Genomic DNA, 26,450 nt, shown 5'->3' on the forward strand with positions numbered 1-26,450 from the left:
ATCTTTCCAGATCACTCTAACCCATGGTGATATTCTCTGAAGTTTAATGCTGCTTATTGTTTGTGTTATTAATTCAGCAGCTGATCCTTCAATATTGTGATATTTCAACATATCTTCCAGAAAATTTATTCTTCTAATAAATATTTAGACATTGGGTGGTGAAACAATTAAGACATGGTGCTGGGGCGCCTGGGTGGCTCAGTGGATTAAGCCACTGCCTTTGGCTCCGGTCATGGTCTCAGGGTCCTGGGATCGAGCCCCGCATTGGGCTCTCTGCTCAGCGGGGAGCCTGCTTCCCCCTCTCTCTCTGCCTGCCTCTCTGCCTACTTGTGATCTCTCTGTCAAATAAATAAATAAGATCTTTAAAAAAAAAAAAAAGACATGGTGCTATTTCCATGATCTGTTTTAATAAGAAATACAGATATGTAAACCTATTACAACATATTTTTAAGACAGTGAGAGAGAGAGTGAGAAAGAAAACAGGGGGAGGAGGAGAGAGAGGGATAGAGAGATACATTTCAATAGTTTCCATTACTCTCCCTTTCAGATACAACTTGTCTTCTGAATCTAGTGTTTATCAATTCATCCTTTATTTTACCCATATTTTTACTATATATAATGCATACAAATATAATCACCTAGAAATATCCTTCTTAGCTTGCCTCTATTAATATCATGTTTGCGATATTGACCCTTCAAATGTATTCACTTTCATTGATGTATAGGGTGTTACTGTGTGGATATAGTGCACTTTATTTTCCTCCTATTAATATATATTTAGTTTATTTCCAGTTGAACCATTTTAAGTGCTGCCATTATGAATATCCATATACATGTTTCTTTGTATATATATGGGAGAGAGGTTCAGAAATGACACGGTTGGGTCATTCAGTGTGCATATTTGCAGCTTTACGCAATACTGCCAAAGAGCCACCCAAAGTGATTGTGCCAATTGTTGACCCTGCCACCAGTGTCTAAGTATTGTAATTGCCCCTCATTCTTTCCAATACTTGGTGTTATCACACTCGGTGTCTTTAGTATCTCACTGTGAAACTAGTATTTCATTGTGGAACTAGTTTTCATTTTCCCAAATATTTGTGAGATTTTCTCTCCGTTGCCATTTTTCTTTTTTTTTTTAAAGATTTATTTATTTATTTGACAGACAGAGATCACAAGCAGGCAGAGAGGCAGGCAGAGAGAGAGGAGGAAGCCGGCCTCTTGCTGAGCAGAGAGCCCGACATGGGGCTCGATCCCAGGACCCCGGGATCATGACCTGAGCCAAAGGCAGAGACTTTAACCCACTGAGCCACCCAGGCGCCCCCTCCATTGCCATTTTTCTATTGGATTTTTTTTTCTGATTTTTTACTAGATCTATGTGCTACAAATGTTTCAGTCTGAGGTTTATTTTTTATTTTATTTATTGTGTTTTTTTGAGATCTAAGTATTTTCGTATTAATATAGTCGGATGTGAAACCAATTTTTATATTTGTGGCTTTCTATTTGCTTGCTTACAAGACCCTTCCATATTCAAGTTCATAAAAATATTGTCCTATATTTTCACCTGTATACTCAAAAGTATTATTTTTCCCATTTGTAGCATTTTAAAATTATTTTTTAATATAATATGAAGTATGGGCCATATTTTCTATATAGGGTTCATGTAGAACACTAAATAATAGGTCTCTCTATTCTTTTGGAACCAATTGAGAAATAGAAGCAAAAGTCAGGTAAAGGGAACCCAGGATATCATCATTACGTATGTTACTAAAAAAAAAGCTGATAGATTATGGTTTAGATCTGAAACCAGATGGACCTGCTAAGAATTTACTCCTAAACTGGATATAGTTATTGCTATGTTCTGAATGTTTGTGCCTGTCCAAAATTCACGTGTTGAAATTATAACCACTTAACAGGATGATATTAGGAGGTGGGGCCTTTGGAAGTTGATTAGGTCAAGAGAGTGAGCCTTCATAAGTGGGATTAGGGCCTTTAACAAAGAGAGAAATCTGGCTCCCTTCTACCGTGTGAGCGCACAGTAAAAGCACAGCTGCCTATGAACTAGGAATCAGGTTCTCACCAGACACTAAACCTGCAAGTGCCTTGATCTCAGACTTTCCAGACTCCAGAATTCTGAGAAGTAAATTTCTGTTGTGTATAAGCAACTTAGTTTATGGTATTTTGTTAGAGCAGCCTAAAGAACCGAAAAACAGTTATTCACCTGGCCACGGCCACAGAAGCAACCCTGCCAGCCTCCTACTTCAGAAGCAGATCCATGTGAATGAGAGCAGATAAGAACGTGCCCTCCCCATAAGGGGGAAGGTCCAAAGACAGCAATGAAGAAGTTTCTTAGCAAAGCATGCTCAAGGACCTCTCTCGATCTCACCAGCTGAAATTATCCCTACTGCATTCCAAGATAGGGAGTCCGTGTAAGAAGTGAAAGAAGAAGAAGGTGGAAAGATAAGAAATGAAGGATAGAGTCTTTTCCCTTTAATATTTGAATAGCAATGTACACATAAATCCTAAAACCACGAAACCATGGGAAGGAGAGTAGCCATGCTATGCCATCTGAGAACCTATAAAGTCATACAGAAATGAGATTGAAAAAAACAGATAAGTCTTTTCAAGTTAGAAATAGTGAACTCACTTTTGAATGTCTAGTTTCCAGTTCTGTGGCCTGCTTTATCTTGCTTTTGGATGACTAAGTTTGCCTAATGTACCCTTTCCCTAACTTGCCCTTTTCTCCACTTCCTGGAGTGAATTCATGTTTCTAGCAATTATATAATCCATAACTAGATCACAACAGACAGAAAGAGAGAGAGAGGAAGGAAACAGAGTAGAAATAAACTTACATCCGTGAAATATAATTACTAGACCTTTTCAGAAGATCCTAGATTATAGTTATCTTATATCCATTATTTTATTGTAATGACATTACACATAGAAAATCTCATGTTTAATGACTCCTACACTTTTTCCAATTTTACTTGAAGTTTCTGTCAATTGTACCATATTTTAAAAATGTAAACTAAAAAATACTTAATGTAAAATAACACTTAAAAATATAAGCAGAAAAATCAGTCTTGTGTGTGTGTGTGTATAGCAACTAAATGGAAAAGACGATTATAGTAATAAAATGTTCCAGATTTTATTTTTTGTAACATTTTCTACAAAAGTAGAAGTTTGGATTCACTTTTGAGGACAAATTGTACCTCTAATTAAAGAAAAGCATTTAAGTGGGATTTTTGGTAAGCAAAGGTAAAGGACAAACTGTATTGTGGAATGACACCCTTTAAGAAAATGGGAAGAAAACAGGTAAGGTAATATTTTCCAACTAAAATGTTTTCTGGCAGAAAAATCTCACTAAAGGCTGCATTTTGTAGACAGAGTTATTTGGACTATTACTAGAAGTCTGGAAAAGCTGAGGAAAATCCTTTTACCCAAAGTATGACAACACAAGGGTCTGTTTTATCTATACAATATGAGATAGTAGTGCCTGGAACACAATCATTCTAAGGTATCGCCTCTGTGAGCATGTCTGCTACAACAATATCAGGATAAATGGATACTGTAAGATTTTACTTCTCAAAAGAGTTAAAATGTCAAAAACAACAAAAGAGCCCAGACAGCCTGGGTGGCTCAGTGGGTTAAGCCGCTGCCTTCAGCTCGGTCATGATCTCAGGATCCTGGGATCGAGTCCCACATCCGACTCTCTGCTCGGGGGAGAGCCTGCTTCCCTTCCTCTCTCTCTGCCTGCCTCTCTTGTGATTTCTCTCTGTCAAATAAATAAATAAAATCTTAAAAAAACAAAAAAAACCTATTTTAAAAGGTGGATAAAACCACTTGACCCAGTGTCACTCAAACTCATGAGTAAATTGCTACATTAAATTGCAATTGATAAAAAGAGAATCTATCTCCAACAACTGGACTCATTCTAGGAATGCAGAGGTGTCTTAAAACTGAAAAATCAATTAGTGTTCATACACATCAGCCAAAGTAAAGAAGAAAAATTGCATGGTCATCTTGATATTCGCAAAGAAAATATTTCAAATTGTTCAACATCCATTCACAATAAAAATCCTTAATAAACTGGGTAAAGAATGAAGCTTTCTTAATTGGATAAAGTATTTATGAACTCTTTATAACAAAATTCACACTTTATAGTGAACTGCTAAAAATTTTCCTCTGAAGACCAGTGAAAGACCGTTTTTACTACTCATCTGCTATTGCCACTTTTACTCAATACTGCACCAGGCATTACCAACACAAGGTATTAAAAATAAAAGCAAAAGAATTAAAATGTCAGCTATAAAATTGTTATTATTTTCAGATGAGTTGGTAGTACACACAGAAAATGGTAAAACAAAACTAAACAAAAAGAATCTACACTCAAACCATTTGAATTAAAAAGTAACTGAACAAGATCTCTAGATACAAGTTCAATGTACAAAATCAATTGCATTTTATCTTGCAAAATGAAAACTAGAACATAACAATTTTAAAACAAAACCAATTCTAATAACACCTAAAAAACACCTTCACCAGGAATAAATCTCAAAACCAATACAAAAGAAAGCATAACTGAGAGAAATCAAAGTAGATGTAAATAGATGTAGGGATATACCATGGTGATGAATTGTAAACCTCATTATTGTATGAATAAATTCTTTACAAATTGATCCATAAATATGATACAAATTATAGTACTTTTTTGGTATAAGTTGAAAAATATATTCTAAAATTCACAGGAAGATGAAAAAAGCTACAAATAGCCAAGACAAACTGGAAGAAGAACAAAGCTGCAAAAATTACACTAACAGATTACTAGACATTAAAGCTGTAGTAATAAAATACTGCAGTTTTGGAACAAGGACAATTAGACCAGTGGAGCAAAACAGAAAATCTGGAAATGGATACATAGATATTCAGAGACCTGTCTGTCTATCTATCTATTGATATGTCTCCAGATTTTCTATTTATATCATCTACCTATATCTATATTTATCTATATATCTGTATAGATATATATATACCTATATCTATGTAGTAGATAGAGTCATCTGAATGACAAAATGACATTATAGAACAGGAGGGGAAAAAAAGAGTTTTCGAGAAAAAGAGGACTTTTCAATATGGGTGCAAGGTCAATTGGATATCCATATGAAAAAAAACTTTTTTGAACTCAGTTTCACACCATACACAACAATCAAACTCAGTTGGATTGTAGATCTAAATGCGAGATGTAAAATATCAAAGCTTTCATAAAAAAAATGAAAATATCTTCATGACCAAGGTTAGGCAGGAATTTTAAATAAGATTCTCAAAGGGCGGGCGCCTGGGTGGCTCAGTGGGTTAAGCTGCTGCCTTCGGCTCAGGTCATGATCTCAGGGTCCTGGGATCGAGTCCCGCATCGGGCTCTCTGCTTAGCAGGGAGCCTGCTTCCCTCTCTCTCTCTCTCTGCCTGCCTCTCTGTCTACTTGTGATCTCTCTCTGTCAAATAAATAAATAAATAATCTTAAAAAAAAAAAAAGATTCTCAAAGGGCTAAAGAAAAGGGGAAAAAATGATAAAATTGGACCATGCTAAAACAATTTCTATTCAAGAGAAAAAAAAATCTTTAAAAGATTAAAAGGGAAAACTATATTGCACATATAAAAATAGATATTTTTACTAAGAAAGTCTATAAAGAAAATATAAGTAAGCCCTACAAACCAGTAAGAAAAATAGAAACACCACAATAGAAAGATAGGAAAAGAAAATGTCACAAAAGACACTTAGAATGGCTTCTAACCATAGAAGAAGGAACTTTAATGGTCATCAAATAAATGTGTTAAAACTGAAAAGAGATAGACTGAACACTCACCAATATAATAAATCTTAAAAAGACAGGTAATGCCAAATGTTGGAGAGGATAGTAATCAAATGGTGTCCTTGGCAGAAATTACTAGAACGACCAAAGATGTATATGCAAATATTCTGCAATTCCATTCTTAGACATGTACCCAACAGAAGGGCAAACAGGTGTTTACCAAAAGACAGTGACAGTGTTCGCAGCTACACTATTTGGCATGGCTCCCAACTGGGACTATCGCATGTCTGTAACAGTAGAAGAGAAGAATAAATTATGGCATATTGACACAAGAGATTACTACAAAGTGATGAGAATGAAAGGATTACTAAAGCCACAAAGTGGACGGATCCCACAGGTATACTTGAAGTGGAAGAATCAGACATGAAACAATCCTTGCTGCATGATTCCACCTACATCAAGTTAAAATTTAAAAATCAGGATTGTGGTTACCCCGAAAGGTAATGTCTGGAAGGGAGAAAGAAGGAATCTTCCTGGTGCAAATCATGATCTGTCTCCTCATCTGAGTGCAGGTTCCACACAGAAATCATCATTTTGTGGAAAAAAAAAATAATCAAGCTTGCATATGATTTGTATATTTTCCTATATGCATTTTACACTCCAGTAAAAAGTTAACTCAAAGCTTTTGCCAAAGATCTGTACTTGAGCGATTCTAAATACTGATACTCACAATGATTCAGAGTTAAATATTTCTTTTGGCAAATCCTTTGGAAATATCCTCACTTTCAATGAGGAACAGAAACTTCCTGCTGTAAGCATTCTTTTTGGCCAAGTATTCCACAATGAAATGAAATGCCAGTCCACATGTGAATTCAATATAACCGAGTGACGATGGACTGGAGGCACTGGTGAAGTTCCAGAATACTGTTGTTTTTTTTTTATCTGAAGGGCTCATGTTGATTTTTGCTTTACCATTTCCTAAATGGAAATTTCTAAGTGCACATGCACACCTGGAGCATACTCAGCACTGATTTACGGTGACCAGATTCCTTTGAGAGAGATCACCCTTTACTAACCCAGCTGTTCTGAGAGTCTTATGTTCCTGCCTAGCTCTCTCCATGGACAGTTTTTAAATGCTTCCTAATATAACTCCTTGTAGTCTTAGAATTGACATAAATATGCCTTCTTCCTTTCTACCTGTATTTTCTTCCTTTATTTTATTGGTATATTTATTATCTGGAGCTATATGGGAAATGCCTAAAAGTACAATTAGTTATTTTTAAATCTAATTTAATTGAAAATGGTATAATGAGATGCTTAGTCAATATTCTCTCTTAAAGGGAGCCATCAAAGTTCTTGTTAGCTATACATATGACTGAATTTACATTTTTCAATTGACTCAGTCTTTTGATGGACAGAAAATAAGGTATCAAGGCAAGGAGTTATGGTTGGAGCACCTTGCTAGTCTAGGAGGAGGTCCCATCTGACTCTGTTCCAAGCATAGTAGGTAAGCTTAGCTAACTCAGAATGAGCAAGAATGTTCTGTAGAAAGATGAAATATTCTTTTTGCATCTCATTATTTGGCTTCAAGTTGAATTCTGACTGGGTTTTTTGGCATCTTGTAACATCTTTATAAAATAGATAAATCCCAAGATACCGTTTTAAAAAATGTTTCAACATTTTACGTATTTTATAGAAGGACTCCAACATTGCAATAGCTCTTTTCTACATATTTGGGGGTATAAATGGTTAGTAAAAGGCACTGAAAGTCTTTTTTGCTTGTTTGTTTGTTTTTGTGGTAGTTATGGGATTTGTTAAACTTAAGTCTTATGTGAGTAAATCTGAAATTATGAAATATTGTCTTGGTCTTTTGTGGTTTGAAATCTGTTTTTAAAGATACACCTGCTAAAACTCTTTCTGAGTCACTCCAGTTCAAAGTAGAAAATCATAAAGTATCTCTTTGTATCTGTATTTTAGCAAATCATAAAGGCAATGATTTCCTTCTCTATAACACTTAAGCACTAGTATATGAAATATTCTATTAACTTTAAAGGAACTACATGTACAAAGGGAACTGATTCAGCCTTCATTAATGCAAAATATTTGTACAGTTCCATAAAGACACTTCCCACAGACAGGACTACTCAGTCCAAGAAGTGGGTACAGAACTAAAGAGAGTCATTCAACACCTGATCATGTACTCTATACAGAAATAAAAATGAGTAAGCTACAGTCTATTCCCTCAGGGGGAGACAGATGTGCAAGTAATTAAATATAGTATGTTAACACAAGGCAATATATAGTACCGTTAGAAATAGTAAACCTCTGGGACAGCAGGAAATCTCACAGTGTCACTCCAAGTGATCAAAATCTCAGGGAGTTTTACCTAGGACTGGAGATCCCCCCCAAAATTCTCCTTGGGGGCTTTCCAAGCGCAGTGAAGTATACTCATACCTCCGGGCTGGCCCCAAGAACAACCTGATTATTAAAGCTCTCGCCTCCACCTGTATTTGCAGCAGACATTCCAGGAGACCACAAAGCAGATTAATTTACAGGTATTATGAGCCTGAGTAATCACCTCAATTCACTCTTATGGGAAATTAGTGTGACTTAAAGGGGTTTACAGAGCCAGAAAGAGATAACGGGTTTTTTTTTTTTTTTCTTATATTAAAATCCAAGGCAGTGGGGTATATTAAATTGCATTTTTCCTTCACAACCTTTGAGGAGTACAACATTCACGAAACCCTTTGATCTAATTCAAAAGGGAGTGGTATATTGAGATACAGTGTTCCCACAAGCTGGTAGCTCTCAAGGCTTTTATCTCTGAGTAACCATAGAGGAACAGAGAAGAATTTAGTTGAGGACATTGTATCAGTGTATCACTGTATCAATACTTAAATTGCATTGTATTGTAATTGACATTGTGTCAATACTTAAAACATTCAGAGTCTCTTTCACTATTAGAATTCATAGTTAGCTCTTACATTTACAAGGGCACCAAAGCTAAAGAAACACACATATCATAAATGAATAAATATGTAACTCCCACTCAGTGACAAATTTAGATGTACAAAATGCTGAGGTTTAATACCTCATTTTATCTTACCTTCATAATAAGAATTATTCAGCTTTGCAATTGGAAACTGAGGTGCAGAGAGGTTCCATAATCTACCTTACTCACCAAGACAGTAAATGGCAGATCTTGGATTTGAACTGAGTCCTCTTTGGTTACAAAAACCACATGCTCTTTCTTAAGTAGAGATATATTGTGGAATCGAAGGCAGTTTCTCTTACTGAGATCAACAGATGACTAGTGTCAGAATCACTTGGGCCACCTATAAAAATACAGATTACCGATTTCCACCCCAGGCCAGCTGTAATTTAACCAACTGTTCAACTAATTCTCAAAGTTAAAACTTGAGACAGCTGCTTCAATTAAATACACGTCTTTCATAGTTACTTAAAACATTTGAATTTAGCTCCGTGGATTGGTTGAGATGACTGGTCCCCTGGACTGCCACTCTTCTTTTCCAGAGCAGAGAATACAAATGTTATTTAAAGATTCCCAAATGGCAAACCATTTAATGATCATTATTCACATTACAATTCTTGCAAACACAAGCAAAATTCTAATAGAAGCTTTCCTTCAAAGTATTTTAAGAGTTATTATTTACAAAACTGGAATAGGCAGTCTAAAGAACACAGATAATCCTCCTGGGTATTTGCCAGTGATATTTTGAACAAAGTTGAATTTAACTGCAGAAGATGGCATCAGGTTAAGCCTAAAAATACCTCTCATATGTCTATTTGGGCCTTCATATACTATTACCTACATTTAAAACACATTCTTGTTTATGAATATCCCTTTCTGGATGGTGTAGTTCTTTGAAGCCCTGGGATAATACCTATTTTGCCAGAAATAGGGGAGGAGGAGACTTTTATTAGCAGTATTTTGAAATAAGTTATGGCGGGTCTACCTCAGCACCATTGCCTTTACCATGTAGAATTTTGATCAGAAAGAGACAAATTCAAGAGTAGCAAATCAGACCCATGAATTAAAAATAATAATAATAATAATAGGGGCGCCTGGGTGGCTCAGCGGGTTAAGCCGCTGCCTTCGGCTCAGGTCATGATCTTAGGGTCCTGGGATCGAGTCCCGCATCGGGCTCTCTGCTCAGCAGCGAGTCTGCTTCCCTCTCTCTCTCTCTGCCTGCCTCTCTGTCTACTTGTGATCTCTCTCTGTCAAATAAATAAATAAAATCTTAAAAAAAAAATAATAATAATAATTGAGGAAGTCCACTCGTTCTTAAACTATTACTGAGCAATTATCATGTGCCTGGCACAGGGCTAAATGCTAGGTCTAAAAAGTACTAACTCCCTGAAGCTCTCTAACAGTTCAGACAGTGCACTGGGGGCCCTAAAGAAATACGTAGCACCATTCTTTTGTCAGAAAGTTTATGAGATTAATAAGACAAAGTTTATACATACAAAATAATTACAAAATACTTGTGTTCAGCTTAAACATACTGAATAGAAGAGTTGAAAGGGAGAAATTTAGTATGTTTCAAATGTTGGGTACTTTAGTGACTGGATGTTTTACATACATTATTTTTATTTTCATACAAATTGTGTGATCTGAATATTACAACTGGTATTTTTCAATGAAATAATATCAGGTAGTAATGAGTAGTGGGTAAATATTGATCTATCTATCTATCCATCAATATTCAGTAGTTGCAGTTATAGTCTTTTTCCAAATATCCAGCCAAGTAAGCTATGGAGTTGATTCCAAATCCAGTTTGCTTATTTCCCAAATACACCCGGTCTCCTTCTGCTATACCACAATCTGTCTCTTCCTCCCAGACAAGAAGGGAAAAGAGACTAATGTGGCTTGAAGAACTCAATAATCCTTGTAGAAGCAGGCAACAGTACAGCTGAATATTAAATTGGACTTTGAACTTTAGAGCTCTCATGAACAGTAAATATCCTCTCCCTCCAAAATAACTAAATAGATTGGTAGGTAGGTAGATGGAAAGATACATAGAACCATCCCAGGGCCAGAAGAGCACAGATCGTCATATCATTCTTGTACACCAAACGTTGCAGCCCATTTTGATGGAGCTACCCTTTGTGAAGAAAGGATTACCCCAGGATTCCTGGAATCTGGGTAGAGTGAGATAAAAGGAGACAACCACAGGCGCAGGGACACTTCAAAGCACTGCTTCCAGCCATCAGGGCAGCTGGAAGTTCTGGAAAACAATAGCAGGAGATGAAGCGGCTTGGCATGCGGAGTGAGCAATAGGGTAAGGACTTTGGCAAGGACATTAACGAGCTCTGCAAGAAGTGACTACAGCTGAAACTTCGAGAAAAGGATTCTCAGGGGCACCAGTCAAAAGGCGTGTCCACGGTTCCTACTTTCATCTGTTGAGTCACCCGCAGAACCACCCACAAAACAGTTACTACTCCGCTGCCCTCTATTCAAGTAAGAGGCACAGGAATGTGTGACCAAGACACAGAATTTTGGAAATGATAACTGTTTACAGTGTACAGAAAACTTATAAAACCATGGTATGCAAACTGACTGCTTAGCCCGTGAGAAAACTGAGACACAGAGAAGGCAAATGTGCTGTGTGGATTCACAGGCTACATGGTGAGCCCATGGCTTATCACTCCTGTCTCTCCTGTTCTACTCACCGCCGGGGCTCTCGACACTGTTCTTCTGTTACTATTCTGGTCAGAGAACCAGGTCTTCTTGTTTAATAAAGAAAAAGACATGAAATAGTTAAAGCTAAGTCCAGAAAATGATCAGATTTCTAATTTTTAGAAAGATGGAGCAAAGTTACCCTAAACCCTAAAATTGCCTTGAATTGAACGGAAGTTGCTACGATCTTGCAGAATACGCCGGGGCCATCTTCTGAGATGACCAGAGGTCCATAGGGGTCGGTCCACATCGTTCTCATGTAATGGCCAATGCAATAAATAATTCTAATATGGCCGTGTTTAAAGGCTTAGAAATTATTTGAATTGAATTTGTCCTGAAAAAAAGATGAAAACTAAGTATTTTTCTACATATATTGTTTCTTCTTGCAGTTCTTTAAACATTACTCTTTCTGTGAGGCTTTCCTTGGAAGCCACTTCAAAACTGCAAACCCACATGTCACACTACCCGCCCTTCAGACACCTGCAGGTCTATGCTTCATTTTTGTCTCCGCGGCAATGAACGCAGCCTTACAAGTGACCACTTACTCTTTGTTAACTGTTCCCTCAATTAGAACATAAACTTCATGAGGGCACAGATTGCTCTGTACCCCCAATAGCTGAAAGCCTAGTGTATTAAGGAACTTAACAATATTTGTTGAATGAATATAAAAATGAAAAATAAGTTTAAAAAGGTCCAGTAAGACAATACCCGAAGTTAAAAATAAATATATTCAATATATCTTTAAAAAATTATACATGATATTTTCTGACTTCATACAGACTGAATATTTGGAATATAAATAAATTTTATATAAATTTGATATTTTGCTTTCCTTCAGTACATATATTACCATGTGAGGGGCAGGCTTAGATAGCAAACAAACAAACAAACAAATGTAATAGCTAATGACTAATTTAAAAGAACAATCTGCTCTGGTTTTTTAGGCAGGTAACTTTTATAACATCAAGTGAAATGAAACAAATTCCTCACCTGTCTTTGCTTTAGAATTTGAATTTTGGGGGCGCCTGGGTGGCTCAGTGGGTTAAAGCCTCTGCCTTCGGCTTGGGTCATGATCTTGGGGTCCTGGGATTGAGCCTCGCATGGGGCTCTCTGTTCAGTGGGGAGCCTGCTTCCTCCTCTCTCTCTCTGCCTGCCTCTCTGCATACTTGTGATCTCTGTCAAATAAATAAATTTTAAAAAAAAAGAATTTGAATTTTGTTTCATGCTTTTTCTTCGTGAATGTATGAGAGATTCTGTTTTTCCTAGATGACATTATTAAACTTTCTAGAAATCATCAGATATCCTATCAATTTGGCATTTTCTTTGACAAGATTTGTTTTTCTTCTCCTTTTGGACATAAGAGAGAATGCTGAATAGGACCCTTGGGGGGCTCAGTTGGTTAAGTGTCTGCCTTTGGCTTGGGTCATGATCCCAGGGTGCTGGGATCAAGTCCTATGTCCAGCTCCTTGCTCAGTGGGAAGCCTGCTTCTCCCTCTGCCTGCAGCTTCCCCTCCTTGTGCTCTCTCTCTCTGACAAATAAATAAATAAAATATCTAAGGAGAGAGAGAATACTGAACAACCTAGAACAACCCTGATATTGTCAGTCTATGTGACTCTGTTTAGAAATCGCATTTTAAAACAAGAACAGTAACAATGATGTGAAACACTGTGGAAAGAAACCAGGGCCGCATTCTGTGCCCTTGTGGTCAACAGGACCCAGGTCCCATGGCATGTTTCTTGGTTTACCCCAGCCCCCACCCAGGAATTCTGGGGCCCCATTTGTTATCCAGCTCTGTGGTCTCAAAAAACTCACTTTCAAAACATCTCAGCTACAAAATAGAGCTAAATAAAACATCTCCTACAAATCCAGCCAGACTCAGAATCATGGAATGTGCTTGAGTTACAACACAGGTCTGGGATCCCAGAAGATTTAAAGTCATCAGGTAGGGCTGGTGGGATGGATGCTCTTCTTTGTATCTTCTCCAGCCCTTCATTTCTTTGACTACTGGTTTGGACCAAACATGTTCCTCAGGGTTAGGGTTGCTTTATCCACACAGTGTGTTTGGGGGGCTTTCAGCTGAAGGCAATGTAGAGCTACAGCAGGCAGAATTCTTAGTATTTTCTATTAAGACATTAAGAAGGGCACATGATGGGATGAGCAACTGGAGTATCACTGCACATTTTCAAAAACTAATGATGTTGGCTAATTGAATTTAAATTAAAAAAAAAAAGAAATACATATAATTTAAAGATTCCCTGCAAATCAGATTCATTCTAAGAGCAAAATCCAGCTGATATAAGTTACACTTAATATTGGTTCTAGAAATGAATATGCAATTCCCCTAATTCTAATAATTTAGGGAGTTGCTGGAAAGGTAGCTGGGGAGAACTATATGCTCATCAGAAATCCGAATGGAAGAAATGGACTCATTGCATAATTGTTTAATCAGTCTTATTTTAAGCATCATTCTTTTCAGAAGCTGTTCCAAATGAACAAGAATCATGTGTAAAAAGTAAGTCCTCATAAAATGGCTGAATACAAAACCTGTGCTACTAGAAAAATACTGATGAGAATTATACATATTAATACTCATTCCAGTAAGCCCAATGGTTATGTATAAATCATTAAATACACAAACGTAGAATTAATCCTTAATTTTAGTCCCTTCCCCAAATCAAACTTTTTATTTAAATTTTCTTTTAAGAAAGTGGGGGTTTGTTTGGAGAACGGTCTTATTGACAATGGAGTGGCTGTAACCTATGGTAACAAGGGAAATAGTCCCTCTCTGCCTACTTGCCTCATCCTAGAGAACCACTCAAAGTCAAGGATGGCAGTGGTTGTCTCTTTTTTATGGATCAATTTCACTTTTTATTCTGGGTTTGAGGACTTCGGGGGCAACATGAGCTCATACTAGTGAACTTGGTTGGTACCAGGGTGGCAAGACCACCAATGTGACCAGAGCTGAACTGAGGACATTGGATAGTATGTGCCTAACAGTGATGCCCTTTATTAGCACTAACATACCTCAGTCAAAAAGGGTGGGGGAAGGCTTTTGGTCAGAATATAATTTTCCTCTATATTTTCCTCACTATAATAGTGACCAGGGCTGCTCCTTTGAATAATTGGGCATTCTTTAGAGTTACACATAGGTAGAAAGACACTGTCAAGAAAGGGTGATCTGTTGACATCAGATCATTGATTTTGATTAAAGAATATAATATAGAGTATGACCTAGCTATACAATCATATCATCATTTAAAAAAAGAGTTTTATATCTTCTTTATCAGTACTTATGGCAGGTTTTGTATTTTCTTTGCCTATTGTATTAGCCTTATTCTCATATGACACTCAAGTAAGAGAGAAATTGATAATCCCTGTCTAGTTTGACTTTAAGTAGCTTTACTGAATTATCAAGTAATATTAACCATTAGTATTTGTGAATTTTTGTTTAGTTTTACATATGACAAATATAAGCTCAGGTTTATACATACATGTTCAATGGACATAAGAAAAAATGTGTATTCTCTGCATAAATTGTGTTGGCCCTGTCAGGGTTATGGATTATACTAGTAAATTCCATGATGGCCTTCTTAACAACTCTTTACCTACTAGAAATATCCTCTTATGAAGAATTATTAGAAGAATTTAATATGATGCCTACATAAGAAATAAGATATACAGGTCAATAGATAATTTTAAATGAAACATAACAAACAAGAACAATTCTTTGTATTTTCAGCATTTTACTGAAATAACATAAAACAAGATGGGAATAAAGTGAAAGTCACCCGGGGCGCCTGGGTGGCTCAGTGGGTTAAAGCCTCTGCCTTCGGCCCAGGTCATGGTCCCAGGGTCCTGGGATCGAGCCCCGCATCAGGCTCTCTGCTCAGCAGAGAGCCTGCTTCCCCTCCTCTCTCTCTGGCTGACTCTCTGCCTACCTATGATCTCTGTCTGTCAAATAAATAAATAAAATCTTTAAAAAAAAAAAAAGTGAAAGTCACCCTATGTTTACGAATGGAAAATTTAATGCCATTCAAGATTCCATTTTCTCCAAACTAATATATCCATTTAATGTTATTTGCAGCAGATAGATTTGCAGCAAATAGATTTGCAGCAGGTTTTCTTTTTTAAATTAATGAGATCTATTCGGGGAAAGCAGTTCAGACATTGATTTCTGGTGTATTACTTCTCAATTACGAACAGCAGATGAAACTCTTAAAGTACTTCCAAATTTCACGTTACAAATAATACACTCAGAGGCCATTGGTAGAGATTACAGACATACATGTTGAGCACAAGATGAAAAAGGGGGAAAAAAACAAAAGTAGTGTTGTATACTACAGACAGGTATTGAACTGTATCCCGAATAACCCCTCAGCTAATGCTGGAATGTTGATTTTGGGCCAAACATCTGCACTTCAAATTCCTTACATGATTAATTTTTCTCCAGGTAACTCCTTAATCTCTTTGGTAAATATGTCTCAGTGAGGCTTGTCCCACAGTCATACCCCATTTCTGAATCCTGAACTAACTATCGTTTAGCCTTAAAGAGGGTCACCAGGTACAGTGACTTATTTGATAAATTGTCTATAATCCTTTTCAATGGTGAGTTAAAGCTGGCTTTTGATGAGCAACAGCAGTCAAGACTGGTTATTAATAGGCTTCTATGCTATCCTTTCCAAGTCTAATAAAAGGTGCATTGTCATGCTCAGGAAATCTCAGTGCTGTGTACATAAGATCTAAGTAAATCACATTTTAGCGATGAGAGGGAACCAAAGAAAAGAAGTACATTTGAGCAATTGAAAGTTAAAACAAAGAAGAGATGAGACAAACACCTTGAAAATGACATTCTAGGATATTTCGGGAGTCAGGAAAAGGAGAAACAGCAAGTCTCAAGTAAACTCTCAAGTAAGTTTAGACACGTTAAAGAAAAAGTAGTTACAAAAGCTTTTTCTTTCAATGAAAGGTCAAATCCCACTTCAAGATACGCATAATACTTGGATAAAATTATAAAGATAATAAGAAACTAAAAATGAGTTTAAAGCTCTACAGAGAATGTAGTATTAATTTACTAAAATATGAATGTTTTAAAATTTTGCACATAATTTGCTTTTGAGAGATCAATAAAGAGATAAGGAGAGAGACTGCCAACTTGCCAATTAGCCAGCAAGTTATTCCTCAGAGTTTTGGAAGAAATCAGTGTTTAATAACCCCAGTGTGTGGACACAGACTGATTTTAGAGGATGTCCCTCCTGGAGCGGGGAGGAGTAAGGAAGAGGGGCTAGAATTCTCATGGTCTCTACTCCTAAAGCATCCCATTTTGCTCTCCTTTGGTGCATGAGAAAGGTGCATGGAAACAGAAAAGTAACGGAAGTCTATTTCTTAGGGCTCTTGAGTTCTCTCATTTAAGGCAGAGGCAGAGGAAAGACGTGATCAAGCTCTGTTACCCAACACTTCCATCTGCTCAACAGTCCAGAGAATCGAAAGTCTGCTTGCCTTCCGGCATCTAGAAGCTTCATGCAATTTGCTAGACTTGGTCTCATAGTCCATAGTCAGTACGGACCCAAGAGAAGCTCTGGTAAGACCTGAAACTAGAATATGCAGCAACTACTTTTCACTCAAATTAAAGAAAATATTGCAGATGATGTTTAGAAAGATAATTATTTCTGTTTTGCATTTAGACATGTTTACATAATAATTACTTCGAATACTGTCTCTTATTTTATATCTGTTAAGAGACAACTGGGTACTTTACATGTCCACTAGCATTGCTACAGCGTAATGCTTTCTTAGAGTACATTACCTCGTCACTGCTACTCAGAAGCTGGACAGAAAGTGGCTGCTGCCAAGCGTGCCACAGTGCCACAGCTCACGGGTCACATGGGAGCACAGCCACCCCTTCTACCTAGTCTCAGAAGAATGCTTTAACTGTTGGTGAATTTGACCTCAAAATTCCTCTTTCTGGTTTTTCTTGGAAAAAAAAAAATCCAAACACTGAGCAACACTAAACCTGCATCATCTGGCCTCAGAAGAGTGTTAATTTGCAAAATGAAAGCGTGTCAGATCTACCGCGATATACGTCACACTAGATGACATCACAGGTTCTACCTCAGGGGACTCTGTCTGAGTGAACATTGGCTCATCAGCGGGTGTGTGTTGAATGAACAGTATTCCATGCTGCCTTCGACTCACATGTGAAACCTTTGGGGGCGCTGCCTCTGGGATCGATAAGGTGAAACAGTTACATGGTGAACTTGTAAAAGACAGGAAACAAAAACCTTGCTTGAGCTGCCACAGGGACTATAGTAAAACCACATTAGTTATTTAGCTCTTAATATAAACTATCTCATGCCTTCTTTTCCTCTTTCATGTATTTGTATCTTGCCTCCCCAGTGCAACTGCCGCCTATCAAAGGTCAAGATGTTTGTCGTTTACACCTTTATGATTGCCCAGAGTATTTTGTACACAGCAATAATGCAATAAATGCACACTCATTCATATAAAATGTTATCTGAAACAGAAATTTGCCAATATCCTTCAACAGTAATGATGTTGCAACATCTAAGACCAGCTTCCTCTCCCCTCTCTTCCTTTATAGGAATAATGCAAGGCTGAATCACACAAAGCAATGCCAAATAATTTTTCTAGGTATGTTTTCTATTGGCTTCTCTCCCTCAAATCACAAGCAAGGCTCCTTTGAAACGGGCCCTGCCATAGACATGATAATGATCAGGCAGTCATTCCAATAAGTATGTAGCCTTGGAACGCACTGGTTACTGGCACTTACGTGTTCACACCAGGCCCTGCCAAACCACATGGACTCCAGTCCAAGGAGCTTCCTCTCCATACAGGGCAGGCTGGCAGGATGCTCACGCAGGGGATGAATCAAGAACCCTTAAGGCAAGTAACAAACTGCCTCTTCTTGGCATAGACTGTAGGCCAAGATGGGTCCAAGCTGATTCCACGACACAGATAATGACCTAAAGCAAATGCACCAGACTCTTCTCTTATAAAAAGAGCCGTCAATAATACATCAAGGTAGACTAAGCTGAAATGGACATTTAAATGCAAGTTCCATGGGTTTATGTAATATGTGACCACGATGCCATAAATATGACACAATGGACGAGTGTACATCACTTGTGTACATCAGAAAGTATATATCAGAAATCTGGCCTTTTCCCCAATACTTGAGTTATTTTTGCTTCATCTTGGGCTAGTACAGTATACAGCATAGTCTCACATGCCCAGTAACTGTTGTTGGATGAACAATTATGTCATTACAGTTAACAAGACTTAAATGGAATCCAAATCCTCATACTAGAAAAGAAGGAATTATCAACTTTAGAAAAGGCAAATGGCTGCTGGTGAATAAAATAAGAACTATATTCATACGTAATTGAGAGCAAGATGATTATACTTGACATTCTCCCTACTGCATACATCTATTGTGTTACTAAGTTTCTCATGGGATGTTAGCAATGATGTCTTAATATGGGTTCATCACATCAGATTATCACATGAAGTGATAATCAGTTCAGTGGGTTAGAAATTAATAGGCTAAAGGAGGAAATGTCTATGTGGACCTGGTTCTCATCATTCCTTTTCCTTGCCTGACCTGCCAGTGGAAATCCTTTTTTTGATTCTATAAGGAGACTTATGGATAGAAAAGAAATAGGAAGAGAGGGTCACACTTCACATGTAATTGCATCCATGGAGTTTTGGGGACTGCAAATCAGCATTCATACAATTTTTAAATTTCCCACAAAACTGATTCTTGATCTCGGCCCAAATTCTCTCTCTTTAGAGGAGCCTTCCTCCACCATCTGTTCTAAATTCTAAATTTTTATTTAATTTAAAATTTTATTTATTTTAATTTATATTAAATTATATTAAATAAAATAAATTTTATTTAATTTAAATTTAAATTAAATTTAAAATTCTAAATTTAAATTCTAAATTTCTAAATTCTCCTCCTCATCTCACTCTATACTTTTGCTCACTCTATACTTGCTCTTGGTTTATCCGATTTTGTTATCCTCATATCACTTAGATTTTGAAGTGACTCTCCGTATTTTTTTTACTTGTTTATTTTCTGCCATCCCAAGTCAGTTCCAAGTCAGCAAGAACATTTTCTGTCATATTCACCACATAGTAAGTGCTCAATAAATACTTAATAAGTAATTAATGAACAAATGTATATATAATGCTTTCAAATTGTCAAAGCTACCACATTACAATTTAAAAACATGTTTTTTACAAATTTCTAGGATGAATGCCTAAGTATCTTTGAATATCAGCCCATCCCTTATTCCATCTCTGAACACTGCCCCATTTCTTAGCCTCACTCTGTCCCAAGCCAGCAACAGTAGGGGAGATAGGGACATGGAAGGTTTAGTGTTGGCAAAAGTCTCAAGAAAGGGATACAGAGTTGTCTTATGCAATTTTTTTTTTCCTATTTGGTAACAAAAAAAGCAGAAGTTTGATGTTTTGTTTTGTAGACCACAGAAAACTAATGACTTCAGCTGAAATAATGAACTCCCTTGGGAGAAGAGGAAGTCTTGGTGTGTTTCTTCCAGGAAATTCGCAGTAGGTTGATTCAGCTGGGAGAGGAGCACTTTTAAGTTTTCCATCTTCCTCCTGTTTCTTTCAAGAAAAGATAGATGCAATGGGTCTAACTCTTATAGATCATGTGAAGGATAGAAGTCCTGTAAAGATAACAAATATGAGACACAGGAGTCTGGCCCACTGATGGCCTCATGGGGCCATCAGACCAGCCCTAGATTGCTACCTCTGAAAATTTTTTTTTGAGAGAGAAAAATGAATTGTTTTTGCCATCATTATTTAGGGTTCTTCTCCTAGTCCTAGTTAGACAAATCTATCCTTACCAATACATCATTAGAAGGACTGCAGCTAAATAATCAAAATTCTCAACTGAGTCCAAACCGCCATGTTAACATTGCTCCTTCCAAATACTATATACTTTTTTTACAAAGTGTTTTTTACAAAAGTTTCCCTCATTTGTCATTCTAATCATTACAGTATACTTCTTGAATCACTTGAGGTAGATAGGAGATGAGAAAATAAGACTACAGAGGTTAAGTCACTCATTCAAGGTTTCCAGCTGGGAAATAAGAGCACAAATCATCTGAGTTTTAGCCAAAGGCTCAGGTAGAGTATGCTGCCAATTGCTGAAATATGTGTCAAAGTTTCAAGAATACCTGCATGTTTTTTAATGAGATTCATGATCTGGTTATAGACTTCCTCTTTGAGAATGAAGTACGTCAAGCTTTAAATGTGTCTAAGGGAGATGACATCAAAGTAGCTATATTTTTTTATGAATTCTGAAAAATATTTTTATGAATTCTGAAAAATCTTCCACAGCAAAATTATATACAAAATAGTACAGCCAAAGAACCTATTTTTTTCTATTTTAGTGATGGGTAGTAAATAAAAGTATTTCATTTAACAATATGGGTCAAATAACTCAAATGGTAGATATGGGAATACATATTTAGACAAGGTCAAGGTTCTAACTAGATTCTGTACTACAACCAGATTTTGAAACTCGATCACCAGCTATGGAGGCATGTGAAGATTTATTGCCTCACAACTGACCCAGTGGTTAAGGCAACCAGATTACATAATATTTATCAGTTTGAATCACCTAACAAATCAAGTTGCAGAACACATATTAATACTATAAAATATGTTTATTAAAGAATCTTTTATATATAGAGAAGTTTGCCATGGAAAGTTACAGCTATTATGTGAAGAGAACCTTTCTTTATGGTAGTTTGTTAACAAGTTCACTATTGCATGGATCATAAATTTAGAACACTGCATTAAAGGATTGCTTTTTAAAACCTGGTTAGAGCTAGTTTTTGAAGATGAACATATGTCCCTATGCTTTAGGTCTCTCAAAGAAAAGAAATTCTACTTTTCTGACTAACTCATAGAGATTTTTGAACATCTTGACTAGTAACTTGGTCTTATGACTATGAATTTTGAGATGCGGTCATTATTTTTTTCTGGAGATAAGGTAACTAGTAGACAGAGATGATAGTCAATATCACACCAACACCAATACTTTGCATCAAAGACAACTTTCATGCTCAGAAATAAGAGATCCATTTCTTATAACCTTTTAGATTACCATTAGATTACGATTTCATCCCATTTTAGGAACATCAGCCTACTTAAGGAAAGGAGCATCCTTTAGAGCCCTTAGTCTGATCAGTATCGAGAGTATAAATTTAAAATGATTTTTTGGACTCAGCTCTTCCAGGTTATTTCAACTGAAGCACACTGCCTGAGTTTAGATAAACTTTGGATATACTCTGGGAAAATTAATTTCCTGACTATTCTAAGATCTGGCTTCTTCCAACCGATAGTCCCTGTGCCTGCAATCTGTATTTTCTTACTAAAATAGGACATTGAATGTTTCTGTCCTACTTAGATTCTGTCCTACATAGGTGTGCTAACTCTTCTTTGTGTGATTTTGATATGGTTTCAATTTGGCTTTTGGGGGGAATCATATAATAGGGCATAACTAAAAAGGAACTTCTTTTTGCTATTAATATATATTTTCATAATCTAGACATTCAAGTAATATTTACTCACTGGATTTCAAGATATGTTTGGGAGCACCTGGATGTCTCAGTCAGTTTACTGTCTGACTTTGGCATCATGATCTCTGAGTCCTGGGATTGAGATCTGTGTTGGTTTCCCTGCTCTGCTGGGAACCTGCTTCCCCTTCTCCCTGTCCCTCCACCTGCTCATGCTCTCTCTCTCAAATAAGTAAATAAAATATTTAAAAAGAAATGAAAAAGAAAGATAGAAGATTTGCTCTTATATTTTGAAAGAACTGCCAAAGACTGCCAGCTAAGCCTCCATTTACATTGGTCTCGTTCCCACCTACTACTCACTCATTGTTTAGATTTAATGCTTTTCCATGTTTGTAGCACATTCTCAAAGATGGTTAATGTTTAAAATAGGAAGTAGAGGTTGCATTTAGGTTATTAAATTTGCTTCCAGTGGAAAAAGAACACTGGAGTTTGGGTAAAAAAATATTCGTCACTTACCATCTTTATCCCTAAGGTACATTTTTTTTTTTTTTTTACACTATCAGTTTTGCAGAAAAGACTTATGTCAGTTAAACCACATAGGCTGGGAGTAAGAGAAAATTCAATTTAGCACCAACAATATGGTAATTTAGTATCTCACAAGACAGGAAGTCCAGAAGTGAGTAACTCCACAGTGGGTATATTGAGCAAACCAACCCCGTCATTAAGGACATGCGCGCTTTACGTCACTTGAGTCTGCCATGTTCAGCTGTTAGCCTTTGTTGTCAGCATAGCAGCTACATAAAACAGCAGTCCCAAGGTCTCAAGAGAGAAAGCCCTTTTGGATTTTTTCCCTTAAGAAAATCTCCCAGGCGTTCCAGCAGACCACCCCTCATCACCTCACATATCCATAACAATTCACGAGGAAGGTGATTAGAATTACCATGTTTTACTTGGGAGAATTAAGACTCATGGCTCATGCCTTGATGCTTCCAAGGAGCCTAGCCTTCCCTGAAGCACAAGACCCTCTAATATCTGAAATGATCGGTTATCTAGAAAAATCAGGGATGATGACCTTTGGATGGGTGACCAACTGTCTCCAGACATCATTGCCTCAGGTATGGAGTGATTTACCACTCCATAGCCTCATTTCTTTAAGTCATTTTTAAATTTATCTTTCTCTAATAAACATGCTAGGATTCAGCTAGAAATTTGCTGTTTACGAAATGCCTGCCTTTATGATGGTAATATCTTAAATATAAGATATTAAGAAGTTCATTAGATGTATTATCTGGAAATGTTTGAAATTTCTTATGTTAAATGAAAACTGAGGCATATGAAACATATGATTTTATGTGAGCAAAATCCTATTTGAATCAGGCAACGCCAAACAAGAAGCACTCCACAGACAGTAGCTCACGGAATGTTTATACAGAAGAGGTGGAAACAAAGCAAGGAAATTATTTGATTGACTACAGTTTAAGCAGTTGTATTATTTGGGAAAGCCTCATTGGCTGTTTTTAATTAGTTGTCTTCACCTTTTAATTTATCTTTCTTGAGGCAAACAAGCTTGGGTTTCAGTTTGCTTATGTGGGCTGCTAAGGCATGAAAGCCACCTCAATCTAACGACCTCCTTGTTTAATTAATTTTACACTTATATGTTAGATTATTCAGCAAAGAACGCACTTAAAATGCAATAAAGAATTCAAGTACGAGTCCTTAATTCATATAGATCAACTATTTCTCCTTATAAAGGCTTTAAACCTTAAAATAGTCACATTGCTCTGAAATACATTGTTACCATTAGATACGCAAAATTCAATTCAAAGGAAAAGTATGATACAAATTATTATACAAACATTGGGGAAGTTTATGAAAGGGGTTCTAGTGCTATTAGTAACTTCCTCTTAAAGACATAATGACATGCCACATGCAGAATATTTCATGCATAGACACAGTCAGATTTCCATCCTTAAGAGGTCTTTGAAAACTGTCTGATTTTTATTAGGAAAATAAAGAATAAACTTTACTCAACGAAGTTGTTATGAAATCAAATAAAATTATATTTCTCTTGATAGGTATCCGGGTGTATGTATGTATGTGTATAGCACATTTATATACTATATATATGTGTGTGTATATACATTCATATATACACACATGTGCACACATACATGTGTTTATATAAATATAGACATAGAAAGATATATATCCATATATATATATACACACACCCATACTCTGTTTATCCCCAAATATATATGCTTACACAACTTAGATAATGAAACTGTAAGTTTAATTAGATTGTACACTCAAAAATTATATACCTTGTTTTTTTTTAAGTAGGCTCCCCTACTTAAAAATTAAATATGCGTCCAGTGAAAAAAGGAAACTGAACTTTTGGTAGAAAAATATTCATCATTTACCATCTTCAGCCTTAAGGTACTTTTTTTTACACTGTCAGTTTTGCAGAAACTGTGTAGAATTCAGTGTGGAACCTAACATAGAGCCCAGTGCAAGGCTTGAACTCATGACCTTTAAATTAAGACTTGAGCTGAGATCAAGAGTCAGATTCTTAACCAGCTGAGCCACCCAGTTTCTCAAAGATTATACCTTTATATCTGATTATGATGATACAGATGATGATTATTTTGTGAGAATTTTGAAAAGACAAAGCATGCATAATATCCATCATGTTAACCACATTTAAAAATTATCCCTTGATTTGAGAATTTGAGTACTTTGCTTAATGTTTTTTGCTGCATCTGATTTAGCCCAGTTTGGGGAGAGGGCATTTATCCCTTAGTTAACTCCTACAAATAAAATTTATCATTTGAATCTTACAGCGTAAGGAGAAAAACATTCAGTTGCCTGAGACAGGCTAATCTGCCTCAAAGGGAAATTAGAGATATATCTTCGAGGCCCTTAAAATGAGAAAGAAGTTATGTTTGTTTTAGAGTTAAAAAGAGTTTTTACCTTGTTTGCTGTACAGAATTTCTTCAAGCATCACTAATTAAGCAAAAATTTCAGCAGTCCTTAAGCTTTAAGAATTATGAAAGGAAAAATGATAATAGATTAAAAAGTCATTCCATATAACTTTTAATAAGTGTGCCTCTAAAGTTTTAATTTTAGATTCCGTCCTAAATTCTAAGAGATACGAAGGGAGGTTATGATGAAAAGTACTTGAACTCTGGGGGGCTCGAGGGGGAAAACAAACAAACCAATTTCTGCTTATATATTGAACCCTTAACAAAGAAGTAGGCATGTTTACAAGGTTTTTGTTTTTGTTTTGCAAGGTTTTTTTGGAAACCAGATTTCATTTTACCATAAGAAAAATTACTGTAAATTCTGAGTTTAGCCCAATAGACCATAGAAATAATGCCACAGTGAAGCTGACCACCAATTTGTCCAATTTTTGGTATGGGGAAAATGGTACAGTGAGCTTTAACACTTGCTGGGAATTCTCCCAGCATGGTGGACTAACACTATGATCTTGTCTAGCAGCAGATTAAAAAGCAGAAATTTGCCTGCTTATTAAAGTTAGTTGCTCCTTGAAGAGTGGTGGACAGTACAGTATCTGCTCTTGAAATGGGGCGGGGGGGGGAAGGGTAATAAATGTGGTTGCTAGGTGTGTGACCAGACCACCACCAAACACGGGTACCCAGTTGCAGTGTGGACCACTCCTAGGGTAGAGATCCATTAATTTGCAATTAGCCATTGATTAAGTCATTCAACTTTTCCTGAATGTCAACTACCGAGTAAACACAATGCCAGGCTCTGGGAAAGCAGTGGTGACCAACAGCAGACATGGTCTTTTCGGCCCTGTTGGGACAAGCAAACAATCAAATAATCACATATAAATTAAAATTGCAGCTGGGATAAATGCCAGGACAGATACATGGTCCTTTGAATAACAGAAGTGGGGAATTTTAATCTGGTAAACTACAGATTTCCCTGATACACGACTTCTCTTACAGGGTATATCAGAGGAAATCAGTCCATGAGTGGAGTGGATCAAGCCAATAGAAAGGCCTGGAAGAAGGCCACTGGGGCAAGGGATAAGTGAAAGAGCAATGGATGTGAGATGATGCTGGGGAGGTAGGCAGTAGACATGAGGGAAACTTTGAGGCATATGTTCACTTAAGAACCTAATGTGATCTTTAGCCTGAGAGCATGTGTATGCATGTGTGTCTGTGTAAATATCAGTCTGAGCACAAAATACAGAAAGGAATAGAAGGAGAGAAGAGTTTGGAAGTTCTTATGGTAACAAGGTGAAAGGAGATGGTGGTTTGATCCGGAGAAGTGTCTCTCGAACTTGAGTGATAATCACAGTCTCCTGGAGGGTTTATTAAAACACAGACTGTCGGGGCGCCTGGGT

This window comes from Meles meles, chromosome 10 (assembly GCF_922984935.1).
Source record: "Meles meles chromosome 10, mMelMel3.1 paternal haplotype, whole genome shotgun sequence".
Taxonomy (NCBI): Eukaryota; Metazoa; Chordata; class Mammalia; order Carnivora; family Mustelidae; genus Meles; species Meles meles.